This window comes from Mchenga conophoros, linkage group LG14 (assembly GCF_057382185.1).
Source record: "Mchenga conophoros isolate Kocher_MC1m ecotype Shallow Benthic linkage group LG14, M_conophoros_male_GT1.1, whole genome shotgun sequence".
Classification (NCBI taxonomy): Eukaryota; Metazoa; Chordata; class Actinopteri; order Cichliformes; family Cichlidae; genus Mchenga; species Mchenga conophoros.
This window is the reverse complement of record NC_140539.1, coordinates 11,031,887-11,052,533: the sequence shown is the minus strand read 5'-3', so window position 1 is coordinate 11,052,533 and position 20,647 is coordinate 11,031,887.

Here is a 20,647-nt window from a genome sequence, read left to right as displayed (position 1 = left end):
GGACCTAGCATTTTTCCTCCAGAGTCACCAGGAGCAACACACACACACAAACATACACACACATTACCCTACACTTTTTTTCACCTGGAGTTCCATTAACCAACCACCCAAGCTCAACTCAAGAAGGGTACAAGTACAAAGCAGGGTAAAGATGCTAAACTGGCAAATAAGCAGTTGGGATGCTTTAATTGGGGTAACAGGTGACTACAATCACTAAACTGGTCTGCCAGTCTTAATTAATCAAGCAACTCTAGATTTTCATTCATCTCTATATTCCTTAAATCATTCTTTCATCAATTTTAGCTATCAGAGGAAAACTTTTTATAAGTGATAAAGCACGTCTCTCTAGATTTTTTTCCTGTGTTACATAATTGAAAGCTAAAGTCTCTCCACAGCCTCCTCATTTATCCTCACCCGCTGTGTTCAGGTCATATAAGCTAATGCTACATCATCCTTTTGAAACCATCCATCCATCCATCCATCTTCATCCGCTTTGTCCGGGGCCGGGTCGCGGGGGCAGCAGCCTAAGCAAAGAGGCCCAGACCTCCCTCTCCCCAGCCACCTCCTCCAGCTTATCCGGGGGAATACCAAGGCGTTCCCAGGCCAGCCGAGAGATATAATCTCTCCAGCGTGTCCTGGGTCTGCCCCGGGGCCTCCTCCCGGTGGGACATGCCTGGAACACCTCACCCAGGAGGTGCCCAGGGGGCATCCTTGTCAGATGCCCGAACCACCTCAGCTGGCTCCTTTCGATGTGGAGCAGCAGCTGCTCTACTCTGAGCCCCTCCCGGATGGCCGAACTTCTCACCCTATCTCTAAGGGAGAGGCCAGCCACCCTTCGGAGGAAGCTCATTTCTGCCGCTTGTATCCGCGATCTCGTTCTTTCGGTCACTACCCACAGCTCGTGGCCATAGGTGAGGGTAGGGACGTAGATCGACTGGTAAATTGAGAGCTTCGCTTTTACACTCAGCTCCCTCTTCACCACGACGGACCGGTGCAGCGTCCGCATTACTGCAGCTGCAGCCCCAATCCGTCTGTCGATCTCCGACTCCCTTCTGCCATCACTCGCGAACAAGACCCCGAGATACTTGAACTCCTCCACTTGGGGCAGGAACTCATCCCCGACCCGGAGTGGGCACTCCACCCTTTTCCGGCTGAGAACCATGGCCTCAGATTTGGAGGTGCTGATCCTCATTCCCGCTGCTTCACACTCGGCTGCGAACCGCTCCAGTGCGAGCTGGAGGCCCTCACCCGATGAAGCCAACAGAACCACATCATCTGCAAAAATCAGAGATGAGATTCTGAGGCCACCAAAGCGAAAGCCCTCCGCCACTTGGCTGCGCCTAGAAATCCTGTCCATATGCGAACCAAGCTCTTGCAACGGTTGTATAGGGATCGAATGGCCCGTAGCAATGGGCCAGACACCCCATATTCCCGCAACACCTCCCACAGGACACCCCGAGGGACACGGTCGAATGCCTTCTCCAAGTCCACAAAACACATGTAAACTGGTTGGGCAAACTCCCATGCACCCTCAAGTATCCTGGAGAGGATAAAGAGCTGGTCCAGTGTTCCGCGACCAGGACGAAAACCGCATTGTTCCTCCTGTATCCGAGGTTCGACTAACGGACGAACTCTCCTTTCCAGCACCCTGGCATAGACTTTCCCAGGGAGGCTGAGGAGTGTGATCCCCCTGTAGTTGGAACACACCCTCCGGTCCCCTTTCTTGAAGATGGGGACCACCACCCCGGTCTGCCAGTCCACAGGTACTGCCCCTGATCTCCACGCAACATTGCAGAGGCGTGTCAACCAGGACAGCCCTACAACGTCCAGAGCCTTCAGGAACTCGGGGCGGACCTCATCAACACCAGGGGCTCTGCCACCAAGGAGTTGTTTAACTGCCTCAGTGACCTCGCCCCCGGAAATTGGCGGGTCATTCCCCTCATCCCCAGACTCTGCTTCCTCCTCGGAAGACGTGTCAGTGGGATTAAGGAGGTCCTCGAAGTATTCCTTCCACCGCCTGACAATTTTCTCAGTCGACGTCAGCAGCGCTCCGCCAGCACTATACACAGTGCAGGTAGAGCACCGCTTTCCCCTCCTGAGACGTCTGACGGTTTGCCAGAATCTCTTCGAGGCAGCCCGAAAGTCTTTTTCCATGGCCTCTCCGAACTCCTCCCACACCCGAGTTTTTGCTTCAGCCACTGCCCGAGCCGCATTCCGCTTGGCCTGTCGATACCTGTCGGCTGCCTCCGGAGTCCCACAGGCTAACCAAGCCCGATAGGACTCCTTCTTCAGCCTGGTGGCTCCCTTCACCTCTGGTGTCCACCATTTGGTTCGGGGATTACCGCCACGGCAGGCACCAACCACCTTGCGGCCGCAGCTCAATGCAGCAGCTTCGGCAATGGAGACGCTGAACATGGTCCATTCGGACCCAATGTCCCCAGTCTCCCTCGGAATGCTGTTGAAGCTCTGCCGGAGGTGTGCGTTGAAGATCTCGCGGACTGGGGCCTCTGCTAGACGTTCCCAGCACACCCTCACTATGCGTTTAGGTGCACCAGGTCTGTCCAGCGTCTTCCCCCGCCACCTGATCCAACTCACCACCAGGTGGTGATCAGTTGACAGCTCAGCCCCTCTCTTTACCCGAGTGTCCAGAACATATGGTCGCAGGTCTGCTGATACGATTACAAAATCGATCATCGACCTATGGCCTAGAGCATCCTGGTGCCACGTGCACTTATGGACACTCTTATGTTCGAACAGGGTGTTCGTTATGGCCAAACTGTGATTAGCACAGAAGTCCAATAACAGAGCACCACTCGGGTTCAGATCAGGGAGGCCGTCCCTCCCAATCACGCCCCTCCAGGTCTCGCTGTCGTTACCCACGTGAGCATTGAAGTCTCCCAGCAGGACAACAGAGTCTCCAGGTGGAGCACCCTCCCCCCCAGGGACTCTAAGAAGGCTGGGTACTCGGCGCATAAGTGCAGATGACAGTCAGGACCCGTTCCCCGACCCTAAGGCGCAGGGAACAAACCCTCTCGTCCACCGGGAAAAACCCCAACGTACCGGCAGCAAGCCCAGGGGATATTAGGATACCCACCCCAGCCCGCCGCCTCTCACCAGGGGCAACTCCAGACTGAGACAGAGTCCAGCCCCTCTCCAGGAGACTGGTTCCAGAGCCCAAGCCATGTGTAGAGGTGAGCCCGACTATATCTAGCCGGTACCTCTCAACCTCACGCACTAACTCAGGCTCCTTCCCCACCAGAGAGGTGACATTCCATGTCCCTATTGCCAGTCTTGGCAGCCGGGGGTCAGTCCGCCAGGGCCTCCGCTCCTGGCCGCCACCCGGCACACAATGCACCTGACCCCTATGGCGCCTCCTGCGGGTGGTGGGCCTGCGGGAGGATGGGCCCATGTCTCCTCTTCGGGCTGTGCCCGGCCGGGCCCCATGGACTAAGGCCCGGCCACCAGACGCTCGCCCTCGGGCACCCTCCCCGGGCCTGGCTCCAGGGCGGGGCCCCGGTAACCCTATCCCGGGCAGGGTAAACTGTTCCCTCGATGTCCTTTTCATAAGGGTCTTATGAATCGCTCTTTGTCTGGTCCCTCACCCAGGGCCAATTTGCCATGGGAGACCCTACCAGGGGGCAAAAGCCCCCAGACAACATAGCCCCTGGGATCCCTGTGACACACAAACCCCTCCACCACGATAAGGTAGCGATTCAAGGAGGGTCCTTTTGAAACCGTTAAGGGTAATTACATATTTTTAGTTTATGCTTCTCTTGAAGACTTTTAAGGTGAAGTTGCTGAACAGATGAGAATAATCTTTACATTTTTTTTATACAGTGAAATGTTTAAAGAGGACAGTGTGTGTCTGATCATCATCGTGAAGAACATTAGTTAGAGTTGGAGTAGGGTTCTGATGGTTATGCAAAGCTAGCGCTCACCAAACCATAAAAGTACTTCTTCTTCAGCTTCTCAGACTCACAGTGTTACTATGAGTGGGCCAATGGGCCTTTAATTGAAATTTACAATATTTATCATCACAGTCCATGGGGGATATATAAATATACTGTAGATTTTGCATATTAGAAGATAAAACTCTGCTCGATATGAATGAATTGGATGCAGACGGTTTACTGGTAAAACGCTCATCTTAACTTTAATTTAGTGGTTGAGTGGTAATTAGAATTTCCAAGGCATGGTATACATTATTAAAGGATTCATGTAATAGCAGGACTCTAACAGCAAATATTGTTACTCTGCTGCTCATATATAACAGTTTTTTTCTCAGCTGTATTTTTACGAGTTTATTTTCCTCCCCTGTGCTCTTTTTTTAATAATAGGTTGCCTCTTATAAAGCCATCATTCACTACAAACATAAATATGTGATATTGTGGAGTTTTTTATCAGAACTTGGTACTCTCAGGCATATGAAAAAATACTTTATTGCTCTGCATTGTGAAGCTGCAGTCTGTCTTTTTTTAAGGTGATAAAAGGATCTGATTTGATTTAGTCATTTACTGAATGATGTCGCTGATGCTCGTTTCACTTGGGGGGGAAAAAATGCAGTGGCTAAGCTATGTGTCGGAGCAAGCTGGTGTCATGAGACAAATGTAGTCCTCAGTTCAGAAGTTTTTCCAGCGGTTTATTTATCTAAGAAGTAATTTTTTGACATAATGGTAGCATCAGGATCTTTAGCAGTGTGGGCTTGGTTTTTCTTCACTTAAAGTCAGTGATGCAGAAGAAAGATTCTGATGCAGGGTAAAAGCTGCAGGTGTGTTGAATTGTTTCCTTCTACGGTATAAAGGCTCCCTTGAGAAACATTTCCGACCATGAAGGGTTATGCATTATTTTTTTGCACTCTTTTTTTAAATCCATCTCCCAAAAAATGTATCCCCCGAGACAGCAGATATAAAGTTTGGAGGAGACTCTATACAGTGGTTTTTACCTCCCTCAAGGAGTTATGTTGTGCATCCATGTATGTTTCAATTCTTATCTGTCCATGAATACAATAGCTCAAAAAGACTAAATAATGAAGGCTGAAATCCAATAAAACTGTGGTGTAGAGTGGAGTCATGTTAATGATCCATTTGGCTTGAAGACCGAGGTCTTCAAGGCCAACTTAATGATTTCCTGGTCAAGAGTTGACAAAATGTCTTGTAATTGTGTGGTGAGCATTGTCAACATATGGAAATTACCATATAAAGATTTAAAATATCATGTCACATTTTACCTCTGACCTCTCCTTCAACGTCAGTAGATCGATCTTGTCACGGGTTGCCGGGGCAAGCCGTGTGTGAATTATTAACGGACTACATATAACAATATGAGGAATGATATGTGGGGATTTTTAAACATCATGTTACTTTGAACCTTTGACCCCGTCTTCAAGGTTGAGGTCAAACTTTCATAAAATGTCTCTTTATCTTTAAAACTATGCTTAAACTTCTGCTGCCTTTGTTTGTATTGGCAACAATTAGGAAACAATACAGGTATATGTGAATTCTAAATATCACACTATAGTTTGCATCGCATTTGACCTCTGACCTCACTTATACAATTTACATATTTCACGTTAACCCTCATTTTATTAGAAAATGAGTTCCCTATAGTGCAGATCAAGTTATTGTGTCCAGTTATGTACAACTCATTGTTTGTACAACTCATTGTTTGTTAACCATTACTTAGTCCTTAGGGACTAAGTAAAGCGCTATACAAATACAGGCCATTTACCATTACCTCCTCTTGTATAATGTTTGATTTTTTTTTTGATTGTTTTTAATGATCACCAGCATTGACATCTGTAATTTCTCTGACAGGTATATTGAGCTGAGGAGGTTTCTTATTTTAAATGGTGGCTATATTTTAACAGTTATGCCGATCCTATGCCTCTTACACGATCAATAATGAAATCAGGAGAGAGATAGACAGTAGACTTTTACAAACTTCAGCCTCAACCCAAGCATAGTTGGCCATTTACTCTAATCGGACACCTGTTTGATACATGAGGCTTTGTCCTTTTTTTTTTATGTTCCCTCACCCACTTCCCTACTCTCTGTTTTCACATTCAAACGAAGACAATCATGATGTTTGAAACTGTAATTACATCCTTTGTTTGGTAAACAATGCTGTGCACAATAACCAAACACATTGTTTGCTGCATTTTCACACCAGTGTCCGGACCAACAGCGCCATTCTGGTTAAGCTATAAAACATACAATCCAGTAATAAAGGCTTAACTGTGCCAACAATGAACCAAAAATGAAAACTGAAAATACAGTGAACAATGAGAGGGAGGATGTCAGTTGCACTGAGAGGAAAAAGAGCATCTTGTATGAAATGGCTCTAATAGATGCTCTCTCAAAGATAGAATCAGGAATCAAGAGATACTGGTGATTAATTATTTATAATTTTTTTCAAATTTCATCTTTATATTAATAAGTCAATTATAGTACACTGGCTCACACAGAAGTGCTTTTTAAAAGAGAAAGTGAGGGTGCAGAGACAGACTGTGGAAGGAAGAGGGAGATTTGCGGGGCGGGGGGGTGACTATAGATTGGAATTGATATGAGTCTAGTGATTCAGATTCCATTATTGATATCATTTATCGATTCTCTTATTGATTCTCATTGTGCTTATTGCCTATGCCAACGTCACTTAGCAACATATCAAAGACATTACCCACATAGCAGACAGGTCTGGCCCAGATCTGGTGTCAAGCTGGCACTGCGGGCTGACTTCTGGGATGGTAAGTGGTATGTCATCCAGATATGGTCCAGGCCTGGCGTAGATGGCACTGTTTATGTGATGGCATGCCACATCTGGCCCGATTGTAGTTTGGTGTATGTGGCCCAGGCTCATAGAAAACAGGTCTGGCCAGGATCCGGCATCAAGCTGGCACTTCTGACTGACTGGTGTCATGGCAGGGTGTGTGTCAACCAGATGTTGGCCAGGTCTGGCAATGATGGCACTACTTATGTTCCTATTTTCCTATTTTAGTTAGAAGACCCGAATGCCATGTTGCAATACTATACTGCTATGGTAGCCAATGTTTTAAGTGCATGTTTGACAGGTTTGTGAGTGTACACTTTATCCCAAACCTAGTGACGGTTTACTTATGCTTACCACTGGGTGGCTGTAGCTCAGGAGGTAGCGCAGGTCACCTACTTATCAGAAGGTTAGTGGTTCGATCCCTGGCTCCTCTATTCTGGATGTCAGGAGTGTGAATGTGTATGAATGTAGTTAGGAAGCATACCAACCGCTATAAAATGAAAATAATCTATTAAAAACATTAACTTTCTTTACATCCCCTCATTCATACGGCTTCATACACTGTTTAAAAAAAGACAAGGCAAAGTCTAACTAATTACACAAATAAGATTTGGGATCAAATTCCGATCTCTCTGGATTCCCAGCATATCCTGATATTGTGTTACATTCTGTCTATGATTTGAAGAAAGATTTTTTTCCTGCTGTCATGTTTTTGTGTGGCAGATTTATATTTTCACTTTTTGTTTTCAACATTGTAGTAAATTCACCAACACAAATTTTCAGGTTGTAAGCCATTATGATTTGTTTGTTTGGATGTTGTATGTCACGCTGGGAGTGTCAGGATAGGCTCCAGCACTGAATCCTGCCCACAAACAGGTTAACACACAAACTACAGGCAGGAGTTCATGAGAGAGAAACAAAAACACAACACAACCCCTGCCAGCACATCTACACAGCCAGCGACACACCGTGGCTTAGTTCCGGAAGTTAGTAAACTAGTTGACAAGATTATTACTACTGAACTAGTTTTCAGGCCTTTAGCAGTTGTAAAGAACGGGGGGGGGGGGGGGCTGCCACAGCATGAGAGGCCAGGGTGGGAGGAGGGAGCAAGCAATGAGCCAAAATCAGTCCCAAAGGTAAGATAAGAGAGACGCAAACACAGCAGAGATTCAAGAAACTTAGACTGTAACTCACACAGAGTACTAGATGAAAGTTGAGTGAGCCTCTTAGATAGATAGAGAGATCTAACCCTCCCATTTATTTTGCTTTATTTCTATGATATCCTTCATCCTTCCAGCCTGTGGGCTGGCCAAACATAAACCTGAGAAGCTTCAGCATGAAAACTGTATTTTCTTCAAAGATTTCAGTGTCACAGATGACGTTCTTGGTCACTCTTCTGATGTTACATGAAGTGATGTCACACTAGTGTCAGCAGTGTGCTAGTGACTGCTAAAGATGCATTTGTTATTGGCCTTTCTTTTTCACTGCCACATCAAACGAGACCTTACGCAATGTAATGTAATATGAGAGTGTAATTGTTTTTGTCTAATAAAGCCTCCTCACTAAACTGTGTTAAGATTCAATATTGAGGAAGGGTACAAGAGGTGATCGAAGAATAACCACACCAATCCGGCCGGGTGAAGTCAAACGATGATTTTAATGAATACACGCGTGGGAAGACAACTCTGTACGCAGACAGGAAGTAGTCTTCGACTTAATCAAAGCATGAACAGATATTTTATAGCATCAGGGTTTGTTTACTGACGCCCCTTCATGCGTCACCGGTACATTTTATACATAGATCAGATCAACATCATCATGACTTTTCACCTAGAAAATCATCTTCTATTTTCATGGCGTGGTACTTTCCGTTCTTATCTTAAAATGAATTGTTCCTCTTTCTTGCCGAGACAACAAGGACGGTTCCTCTAAATAAATTTAACTCTATGTGTGTGTGTCACGACCTCACATGCTCTTTGTGTCACCTCTTCACCTACTGTCTGTGTCTCGTCCTCAAATACTCTTTCTCAATTCACCTGTTGCACTTCTGACCTTTTACCAGACCAGAAGCTCACTGAGACTATGTGTATGTCTTCTACTAAATAAATGTTTTAACCAAGAACCTCTACTAAAACCTTAATATAAAATGATCTGATATATAAGTGTTTTGTAAGCATGTATTGCGATTCCTTCTATGGCTCCAAGTCACTTGCACAATAGATTGTCCGAACATCGCGCCGAACAAAGCTTCCGACCCCCAATTAATTGACCGAGCTCCAACTCTTTAATAAGCACAGATATGCATTGTGTATGAAATAGTCATAACTGCTTAAGGCCTTCTTAAAGCTATCTGTTACATTGTTAAAGCCTCGTCTTAGCCTGCGGCTCAAAATAACTTCCTGCTTTCACTTCTGCATACAACTTCCTGTCAGCCTGCAACTCAGTCTTTCTGAAAGAGACACTGTTTAAACCTTTGAATGCAATATCCATGCTGCAGATTATATTATTAATGCAATGACAATTATTTAACAATAGCAGTAAAATAATTTCCCTCCTCGACAACTGTTAGTGGAAAAGCATTTCTTTCAGAGTCACAGTAATAAAACTTGAATTCTTGGCAGAGATATGAAAAGGTCAGTACAGGAGCAAAGGAGAGAAAATGAGATGAGATGGTGGTATGAGTGTTTCGCCTCTCGGAGAAGGAAGATAAAGATGAAATGAAGCTCTTAGGGAGGTGAATGAAGCTGAAAGAGGGATGATGTGAGAGAGGTGCGTAGTCTGCAGTCTCTGCCAGGCAGTATGTGTCTGCTCTTTAGCTGTGTGGGTGACAGCTCGCAGTGCCTCCCTTAGGGAGACTCACTTCAGGTTACAGTATGAAATGTGATCTTTACGACGTTAATGGTCCCACGCTTTCATGATATGCTTCTTATGCGAAGAGCCATTTATCTTCTGCCGCGGCATCTGTCACCACATGGTAGACCTTTTTTTTTTTTTTACTTTGACTTTAACCAAGTAGCTCTTCCAGCATAGCCCATTTTAAGTTTTAAACTCTAGTTGTTGATTAACTTCACTGCTGTAAGCAAAATTTGTAGTTATAATAATCTGCACATAAACATCAGTGTGAACACAGCTAAGACAGGCAAACAAAACAGTGTAAATGTGTGGACTGATCTATAACTTTTTTCTTTTTTTTGGATTATATAATTCACAAACTGTGTGGCACACCTGAGATGCATGACTAGTGCATTGTGAGCTCTCGATTGAAAGGGTGAGGCATGACAAGAAAGAGCAGAAAGCACAAGAGGAGACCGTCGAGCGGATATCCTCATCTAACGGCAGTGATGAATCCACCGATGATGAGAGCAGTAGCACTCCATCCACTTTGAAGAGGTTACGCTTCACTAAAAACATTGTTAGACCATTGGCAATGGCAGTCCTGGAATGCACCAAGCTGAGTCATAGATAAGCAGTTCGTGTCCTGTCTGCAACAGCATCTGCTTTGGGACACAACACTTCTGAGTTAGCCATCAACAGATCCACACTCAGGACTTTATGAGTGAGTTATTGGCTCATGTGGAAACAGCCCGATACTTTATGAAGTCCTTTTTCTCTGTCAGTGTGGTGATGAGTCTTTGTCTGAAACAGAAATGATTGTCAGTTTTTGTTTTCATTGCCCACTAGTGTACCACTACCAGTCATCAAGATGCTGGTAGATTACGTGCATCCGATATTTGGTACTAATATTTTTCTAATAGAGATAAAATATTTTATCCGGATGCATGTTTTCACTCTGGGGTGCTAAGAGTGAAAATATGCTTGCTGTCCAGTGACATGCACAGGGTGTATATGCAATATACTTCATCCTACAGGAAGGATAATGGGGCTACTCCTTGCTCATTTTGCCATGTCATAATCATTGTGTGAGGATTTGTTGTTTTACAGATATGTCCCAAGTACAATGACAGTAGAGGAGGTTTTTTAGACATCTTGATTGTTATCTGAGAGAAAAATTGAAAAAGTGTGTTGGAGTCAGGATGTTTAAAGCACAGATGAGGTGGTGAAAAAGAAGGTACTGCAGGCACTTATCAAGAGGGTGTCACCAATGCACAATGAATGCACTCATACAAAGGGAATCTGCACAATATCATACACACACACCTTCATACATCATGTTACTTTTTGCACAATGCTCAGTCCTTTGCGCACTTGCACTTGCATGTAGTCCTGCTTTGATTGCCTGTTATATATATAGCACCAATGTTGTCTTGCTTCACTGTGTACTGTACTACTGCACAATAAAGCAATTTGACTTGACTTGACTTGACTTGGAAGCTTAAGCAGATAAGCGGTGTTTAAACCCATGCTATTAGCATGTTCACCTTCATCAGAGAAAGACCTCTGAAAGCGTAACCATTCTCTCCACTCTGGGAGAGTAAGGGGCTGAACCGAAGTAAATTTGGTGTTTAGAGGAGGTGGTTTTGGTGAGCATAGCACATTCACTAGAAAGCTAGGCAAGCATAGCAGGGAACTCGGTGAAGAAAATGCTGATTTCTTTGTGAATATGCTGAATCCATTAAATCTGGACCATTTATAATGATTCAGTCGCTTCAATAACACATCTGTTCCCTGAGAGCATTTCATTATGAAGCACTTTACAAAAAACAGTGTTCAGAGTAAGAGATCCACTTAATTTGGCTCAATTTACATGAGCTTCTTTTCAATGTGTTAACGATGAAAACTGACTCCACCCTCTAGCTGAGGTATGCAGCTCAGATGCTAGAAATTCTGGCTTTATGTGGAGTGGAAGCATCCAGTCAAAGGGCAGAAAACTGTTGGTGTGGAACATTTAATGAAAGGAGAAACATCCGTTTCTCATTTGCTTTTAGATCTTAATATGCAACTATATATTAGTTTGCATTTTTTTTTAAACATGACTGATTGTAAGCTCACTGTGCGGTCATGTTCTTTTTTCAGTGTAGCATAAATTCTGTTTAAATTTCTGCAGTCTATTTCAGGCATGGGTGACTGACATAAAAGTGTAATAAATACTATGCGCTGGTGAGAAAGGCTGTATTACTTTTTGTTCAAAATGCATCTGACAGTCGAATGGCTCGCTTTGTATGATCGCTCTGTCTGATGTAGTTCTTTACCTTAAAGGAAGAAAAAAAAAAGAAAAAAGAAGCAAAAAAAGTCTTTGTTTTGAAATGATTACATCGTCTGCCATTTTCTGTGTGCATTATGCTAAAACATCTCTGCAATGATCCAACTACCAGCCTAAATTAAGGCACCTATCATCAAAAGTAACAATAATTCAAATCAATGTTACATTACTGAAGCAAATTGATGTTCAAGTCTTTCGGGCTACAAAACAAAAGAATAGAGAAAGACAAGATCACAGCTGACTTTATTATCATCCTTGTTATTTATTTACATTTTTCGCTGCAGCACAGATTTCGGGCAAATTTCTCTCAAAAACCATCACAACACTAATATGCGCAAATAATTAAGACGCTTCCCATAACATTTAATTATGCGTGTATTAACTGGGCATGTATTTTCTGTTTCTCTTGCGGGTAAGTCTAGTGACTTTCTTCAGAAAAAAGAATAAAGATAGATTTAAAAACATTCTCCAGTATCTCCATCACTTATTCTCAGCAGGTTTGCTGTTCTTTGTTTCTTTAAAGAAGAAGTGAGTGTGTCCAAAGGGTTGCTTGGTATTTCCAGATGATAATGAGATTGGACATGGGGTTTCTTCACAGATAAGTCTGTCTGTCGTTCCATTCAACAACTTAGAAGAATTCTAATAAGGAGAAACAGCAGGTCTGCCTGGTTATAATGTCAGCAGTTCTTTGTGAGAGATGAAGATTATGAGTCCCTATGATAATAGCGATAACGAGACCAAACATGGAACAAATAAATACTGGTGCAATGCGACTTTGAGAGTTATGACCTTGCTGTTCATTTTTTTTTGTATTCCTGTTGTAGCCTATCAGCTTCCTACTTTCTATGACAGCAGAAACTGCCAGATAGCTGTGCTAGCGTTGCCCCCATACTGACACTGGGCTGTAGCTGAAATGTGAACCTTTGTGCCATCAAACAGCATTAGATGGACATATGCACTGGAGATACCTTCAGACTGAAACAGTGATCGTGCTAGTGTTTTCTCAGTGTCACTGTCAATTTTGTGTACAGTATAAAATCACAGTTTAGAGATGTGTTTGTGTAGGCATTGTTTTTTGGGGGGTAATACTCTGTGTAAAGTGAACATCATGGCTGAATAACAATCAGGTGCTGTCCTTCTCCAGCTCTTTTCAGCAAAAACAGTAAAGCACCCTCCTCACATTTCTGTCAGTAGATGCAGGCAGCGTGTACTGCATCCGTTAATGTTAGCGATGTTGTTTTGAAGTGTAGAATGTTTGCATTACAAAGGTAGAAGAAGAACAGAGGAAGTTTTGACGAAGACTTGGAGTTGATACGCGTTAATTAGTTTTTTTTTCCTGCTGAATTACTTCCAGAATAAACTTGTTACATTATCTTAAAAAAAGATGGGAGTGCCTCAGCAAGTCAGTTTTGGTGTTGAGCTTGCATCTCCCCCACTCAGGAACACCTGTCAGATAAGCCCTCAGAAGCCTTGTGGCACTTGCAGCACACAACGATTTAAGAAGGCGGGTCAGTTAGCAACTGTATTTTTATGGAAAGTATAAAACAGCTGCAAACATTTCTACATTTTCTTTGACTATATTTATCCAAGAACAAATCATCTTCACAGAGCTGCTTTGCTGCCTAATTCTGAAAGGAGCTGTGAGTTTTGCACAACTTCCAGCTACCCAATTTCATACATATTTCATATTTTTGTCATTTTGTTTATCCATCCATCCATTTAGTTCCACTCATCCAATTCAGTCTTACACAGCGCTAAAATTGAGCCAATGGCAGCCATTCGTGCTCACATTCAGACCTGCAGCCAATTTAGAAATACCAGTTATCCGAACAATGTACATCTCTGGATGGTGGGAGGAATGCTGCGTTCCGAGAGAAGGGCAATGCAGACGCATGGAGAACATGCAAACTCGACATAAAAAGTTCTCAGCCAGCCGATTTGAACTCAGAACCTTCTTGCTGTGAGGCATGAGTGCTAATCACCAACATCCTGCTCAGTTTATGCACCAGAGTTCATATTCACAGAAGGCAAAAACAAATTCAAAATCTACTCTTTTGTCTAGTGAACATTTTGTAATTTTGTAGGTGCATTTAAAAAAAAAATAGAACAAGTGTCACCAATGCTCTGAGACACTCCGACATTGATGCAATACATGCAGTCTTCTGTATCCTGCACTGCAATGTTTTACATCTGAGCAATTTCCTGTGAGGGTATGTCCAATTACCCCCCCACCTGCCTACCCACACACTATACTTTGCATTTCTGCCACTCCTATCAAAGTTACTGATTTGATAACAAATATCACAAATCAGAAATTCTCTAGTGATTCAGAAAACTCAAGGAGCTGCCTATATACTTGAACTCTGGTATCGTCAGGACAAGCTGAAACTCACACCCACTTCTGTACACTAATCCAAGCTGCTTGGTACAGTGACATCTGTGACTGCATCAATAACATTCTCCTGCACTGAACACACCAACACTTTCTGCTCCACTGAGACAGCAGATGGATGCATCTTGGAGGAGAGGAAACACTTTGATGGTTTTCTCTGCGGGTAACTGTTTCCTTGTGTGTGTGAGTAGGAGAGAGCGAGAGAACGAGACAGAGAGAGGAAGAACATAACATGTGAATATAGAAAATATAACATCTCATTGGCAATGAGACATTAGGAGCAGGTCCTTTGGCTCCTGTGAGTACAATGTCAAGACTGAGGTCTTCATATGAACAGTGATTTTAACCCTCAGAACCGCACGGCTACTGTGTTATCATTGCTGAACTCACATATTTTGTCATATTTACCCTAATTACACATTTAAATACGTTATTAAGAATTAAACTGCCACTGACCGTGACATCTAAATTTGATGAGTCGCTAACAAGCGATAATTACTACTAGCTGTAATAACTGAACTTTATTACAGCTGGGACTGAAGTCATGATATGCTTATAATTTATTTATGCAAATTGCACCTTAATTGTTGCAGCTTACATATAGTATAATCCATAATAGTGTCTATGATAAATGTGAACGAAAAAATATATGTTATTTTTCTGAAAACATCTTAACAGCAAGTTTCACTTCCTTCATATTGAGATTGAGGTTCTGTTTTGAATTCAAGGCACAGTGTTTGTCAAATTATGATTAGGAGCGCCACCAGCAGAGAATGTTAATACCCAATTTCACTCCACATAGTTGTTATTTGTTACTTCACATGCATGCCAATAATAAATGATTATCCATTTCATTAGAGCCTGCAGCTAATTCAGCTGAAAGGCTTCAGTTTCTTATCAAAATATTAACCTTACTGTTGCGTTTTTCATGTCAAGCTCAAGTCTTTTATGAGTCAGACCCGTTGGCCTGAAACGGGCCCTGATCTCATCAAGTGACAAAACTGGTATGATGTCAAAAGCTCTGTCCACTGAGTACAGAAATATGTTTTGTGGTTATTTAAAGGAAAAAACGAGTGTTGTACTCATAAATATCTTTGATCATACTGCAAAACATCTTCAAATAAATTGAACCATTTTCACAAACATAACATGAACCCATTAGAAGTATGTATGAGTGCCTTTTTGACGAAGACACCATGTTGCCCTGCCATGTTGAATACAGTGGGTAACACTGACATCACACCAGTTTACTGTTGAAAAAAACAGCTGTGCTTACTGTCTGAAAAGTTCAGGATATCCTCAACAACTCAGTATTGCTGTCATTGGACGGAAGTGAACTTCACTGACTCATCGACTCGTATTGGACTCTTTCCACAAAGAACTGCAGCTTGTTTGTCCAACAGCAGCCACCAGATTCCGTATTTGAATTTGGAGGGGTATGAAAACAATTCAGTTAAGTGCAATCTGCAGTTAACATAGAAAGCCAAGTTTGGCTCATGGCTATGCTACTCTGAGAACACCTGATCTCATCTGGATTTGTCAACTTACCAGGTAGAGGCCTGGATTGGACTGGATGGCAGATCACCTGGTATTGTCAGGTGCTTTTCTATTGGAGAAAACCACTGCTCTTAATTTGTGGACAAATCAGGAGGTCAGTCACCTCCTCTACTGGTGCATGGGCCCTCGGTCTTTCTTTGGCCAAGTCTTCTATTAAAGTACCAGCCATTGTGGTTGTGTGTCTTCACCAATGTGTATAATTTTGGAAGCTTCCAGAAGAGTTAAGTGTTATTCTCTTAAGAACTGTGGTTATTGTCAGTACTGAGACCCTTCCTTTTAGTAGGTTTGGAATAGAGTATATTCTGACAGGTTAGCATTTTTGGGTGAGAGAAAAGCCAAGATTTGAATTAATAAATGGCCAGTTTATGATGATGTTCTCAGCCTGAGCACAGCCAAATTATCTCATCTAAGCCAGTACCCTCGTTAGTACGTGAAAGTGATCTTTCCTGCAGAAAAGCTGTGCTCCTCATGAGTCCCACGGTCATTACTTGCTCAGTTCTTCCATGAAATAACAAGAGTCCTTAAACCAAGGAACAAAGTAAACTTTTCACAAAGTACCTACAGCAGGGAAGCTGCATGGATGCACACCTGCACTGTGCCATGAAATACCTCCAATTCTCACCCCGGATCTTTTCTGAGAATACCAGGAATATGAAACTTCATGAGGCACAACAGGTGCACCAAAACAACTTGCTTCACTGTGTTTTTAGCACAGTGAGGGGGAGTTAGCACGCTAAAGCCCAACACTGAAATCAACTGAACTGCACAGCAGTAATAATAAATAACCAGAACAAATACAAAGAAATGTGTTTTGTTAAACAAAAGGGGCTTTCTGTTTTGGGTTTTTTTTGTTATTCTTTATAAGCTGTATTGACTGTCATGGTTGTTATTATTCCATTTATTCCATTGTTCCGTTCCATTATGCTCCAGCAGATGGTGAGCTGAAAATTAACAATAAATCACATGATAATATAAATGAGAGTGACTGTAGGGGTCCATTGGTAGTGTATCCTGAATTTGTGATCCATTTGCTAACCTGTGGTAATTTTTTGTGATTTTTATTTTTTTTTATCTGCTAACATAATTACATCAGGGATCAAAGCACTCCGTGTTTAATTATTTCTACTGTATTTTCTCATGAATCATTGTTGATCACTTGATTTGATGGCGCCGGTGAGGTCGGCTGCCGTCACGACTGCTCCGACCACTTTTTCTTTGTCTTGGTTTTTTAAGTTAGTTTTCAGCGTTTCTAAATCGGCAAAATCACCACCATTGGGTACATTAGGTATGACAGTGACACTCATGTTTCTATTGGTTTACAATGTACTCACAATTCGAAGTTTTTAACTCCGGATCCGAGCTGGCCGAGTGAGATCTTGAGGGAGAACAAAGGGAAGCGGCGGTGGCCTAGAGGGAAGCGAGCCGGCGTCAGGAACAGGCTGAGAGCTCGTGAACACCGCACACCTCTGCCTAGCATCCTGCTCGCCAACGTCCAGTCACTGGAGAACAAGCTTGACGACCTCAGGGCCAGGGTAAAGTTCCAGAGAGACATTCGGGACTGCAATCTCCTCTGCTTCACCAAGACATGGCTGAACCCAGCGGTGCCGGACCACGCCATCCAGCCGGCCGAGTTCTTCTCGGTTCACCGCATGGACAGGACACGGGACTCGGGGAAGTCAAGGGGAGGCGGCGTGTGTTTAATGGTGAACAACAACTGGTGCAACAGTGCGAATGTTGTTCCTCTCACACGCTCCTGCACACCAAATCTGGAACTACTGTCCATCATGTGTCGTCCTTTTTATCTACCTCGGGAATTTACATCGGTCATTATAAGTGCCGTTTATATTCCACCACAAGCGGACACGGTCACCGCCTTATGCGAGCTGCATGAGGCACTCACACAGCACCAGACACAACACCGGGACGCTGCGCTTATTGTGACGGGGGACTTTAATAGCGCCAACCTCAAACGCGCAGCGCCGAACTTTTATCAACACATCTCCTGCCCCACCAGAGGTGAAAGGACACTGGACCACTGCTACACTACGGTCAAGGACGGCTACAAGGCACAATCCTGCCCTCCTTTTGGCAAATCTGATCACGCCGCCATCTTCCTCATCCCAAAATACAAACAAAGGCTGAAACAGGAAGTTCCGGTTCAGAGGAAGGTCGCGCGCTGGACGGATCAATCGGTGGCCGCGTTACAGGACGCACTCGATGACGCAGACTGGGGCATGTTCAGAAACAGCTCCGATGATGATGTCAACGTGTTTACGGAAGCGGTTGTGGGATTCATCGGGAAACTAGCGGATGATACCGTGGAGACAAAGACTATCACAACGTTTCCCAACCAGAAGCCGTGGGTGGATAAAACCATCCGCGACGCTCTGAGATCCCGCACCGCTGCCTACAACACGGGACTCATGACGGGGGACATGGACCCGTACAAAGCCGCGTCATATAACGTGCGGAGGGCGGTGAAAGAGGCGAAGCAGCGCTACGGGAGGAAACTAGAGTCACAACTCCAACAGAGTGACTCTAGGAGCCTGTGGCGGGGACTAAGGACAATAACGGACTATAAAGCACCAACAACCGGTATGACGAATGCGGCCGTGACTCTGGCAGACGAGCTGAACACTTTCTATGCTCGCTTCGAGGCTGCAGCTAAGGACTCCAACAATGCTAGTGTTAGCGGCGCTAACGGCTGCAGACAGGAAGATACTGCCAGCACCGGAAACGTGCTCATCATCTCCGAGCATGAAGTAAGGAGAGCCTTCAAGAGAGTGAACACCAGGAAAGCAGCAGGACCAGACGGCATCCCAGGTCGTATCCTAAGAGACTGCGCATACCAGCTAGCTCCTGTGTTCACTGAGATATTCAACATCTCTCTATCTCAGTCGGTGATCCCCACATGCTTCAAAGAGTCCATCATTGTTCCTGTCCCGAAGAAACCCCACCCTGCTTCTCTCAATGACTATCGCCCTGTAGCCCTCACCTCAGTAGTGATGAAGTGCTTTGAACGCCTGGTCAGAGACTTCATCATTTCTTCACTACCAGACACACTGGACCCACTACAGTTTGCTTACCGTCCAAATCGTTCCACAGACGATGCCATCTCTCATCTCCTCCACACATCACTCACTCACTTGGACACTAGAAGGGGGAATTATGTTAAAATGCTCTTCATAGACTACAGCTCTGCATTTAACACCATAATTCCCTCCACACTCACCACCAAGCTGGAGCATCTGGGACTCAGCTCATCTATGTGTCTGTGGATCTCCAACTTCCTAACTGGCAGACCACAGGCAGTAAGGATGGGCGGACATGTCTCAGCCTCCACCACTCTCAGCACTGGAGCCCCCCAGGGGTGTGTTCTGAGCCCCCTGCTGTACTCTTTGTACACATATGACTGTGTGGCCACTACCAGCTCCACCACCATCATCAAGTTTGCTGACGACACCGTCGTGGTGGGCCTGATCTCTGATAACAACGAGACGGCCTACCTGAAGGAGATTAGGAATCTGGAGAACTGGTCCCAGAGGAACAACCTTCTAAACGTCAGTAAGACAAAGGAGCTGATAGTGGACTTCAGCACTAAGCAGGAGAGGAACTACCAGACCCCCGTCATCAACGAGTGCCCAGTGGAGAGAGTGGACAGCTTCAAATACCTCGGAGTTCACATCACGCAGGACCTGTCATGGTCCTGTCACATCAACACCGTGGTGAAAAAGGCCCGTCAGCGTCTCTACCACCTCAGACGCTTGAGAGACTTCCAACTGCCCTCCAAGGTGCTCAGGAACTTTTACTCCTGCACCATAGAGAGCATCCTGACGGGAAACATCTTAACCTGGTTCGGGAACAGCACCATGCAGGACAGACGAGCTCTACAGAGGGTTGTGCGGTCAGCTGAGCGCACCATCCACTCCGAGCTCCCTGACCTGCACTCAATCTACAGCAGGCGGTGCTGGACCAAGGCCAGGAAGATCGTGAAGGACCTCAGCCATCCCAACAACAGACTGTTCTCTCTGTTGAGGTCAGGAAAGTGATTCCGCTCCCTGAAGACCAACACAGAGAGACTGAGGAGGAGCTTCTTCCCGCAGGCGATACGGTCTCTCAATCACACCACCACACAGTACTGACCCACACATACAGTTCTTACACACACTGGACATTCTGGACATTGTTTTCACTTCATTACTTAAATCACGCTGCTGTTATTGTGTATATATTTATTTATATTTCTTCATACATTCTTATATAGTTCTATATTGTGTATTTTGTTGTACAGTTATTTTATTTTCAACTTTAATTTATATATTTTATCTTATTCTCCCAGTTAAATTTACCCTTCATTCTAATTTGTGTTGTACAGTTATTTCATTTTTAACCTTAATTTATATTTTATTCCTTCCTAGTTAAATTTACCCTTTTTAATTTTTCATATTTATTTCCTATCTTATTCATAGCCTTTTCCTTTTTTGTTTTCTTTAGGTCCCGAGCAGTTGTCCAAGCATTTCACTACATATCGTACTGTGTATGACTGTGTACGTGACAAATAAAATTAGAATTTGAATTTGAATTTGTTCTTCCAGAAAGTTGAACAATTACACCAGCAGTTGAAAACAAAGTCTGTCTATTTTACTTAACTATTTATACTTCCTTTCTTCTCCTCCTGTGAATAAGGATCACAGCTGCTGGTACTCTTAAAATGAAAGCTATATAAATAAAGGAAAATAAAACAACATAAATGGGTAAAAAAAACCTTTGAG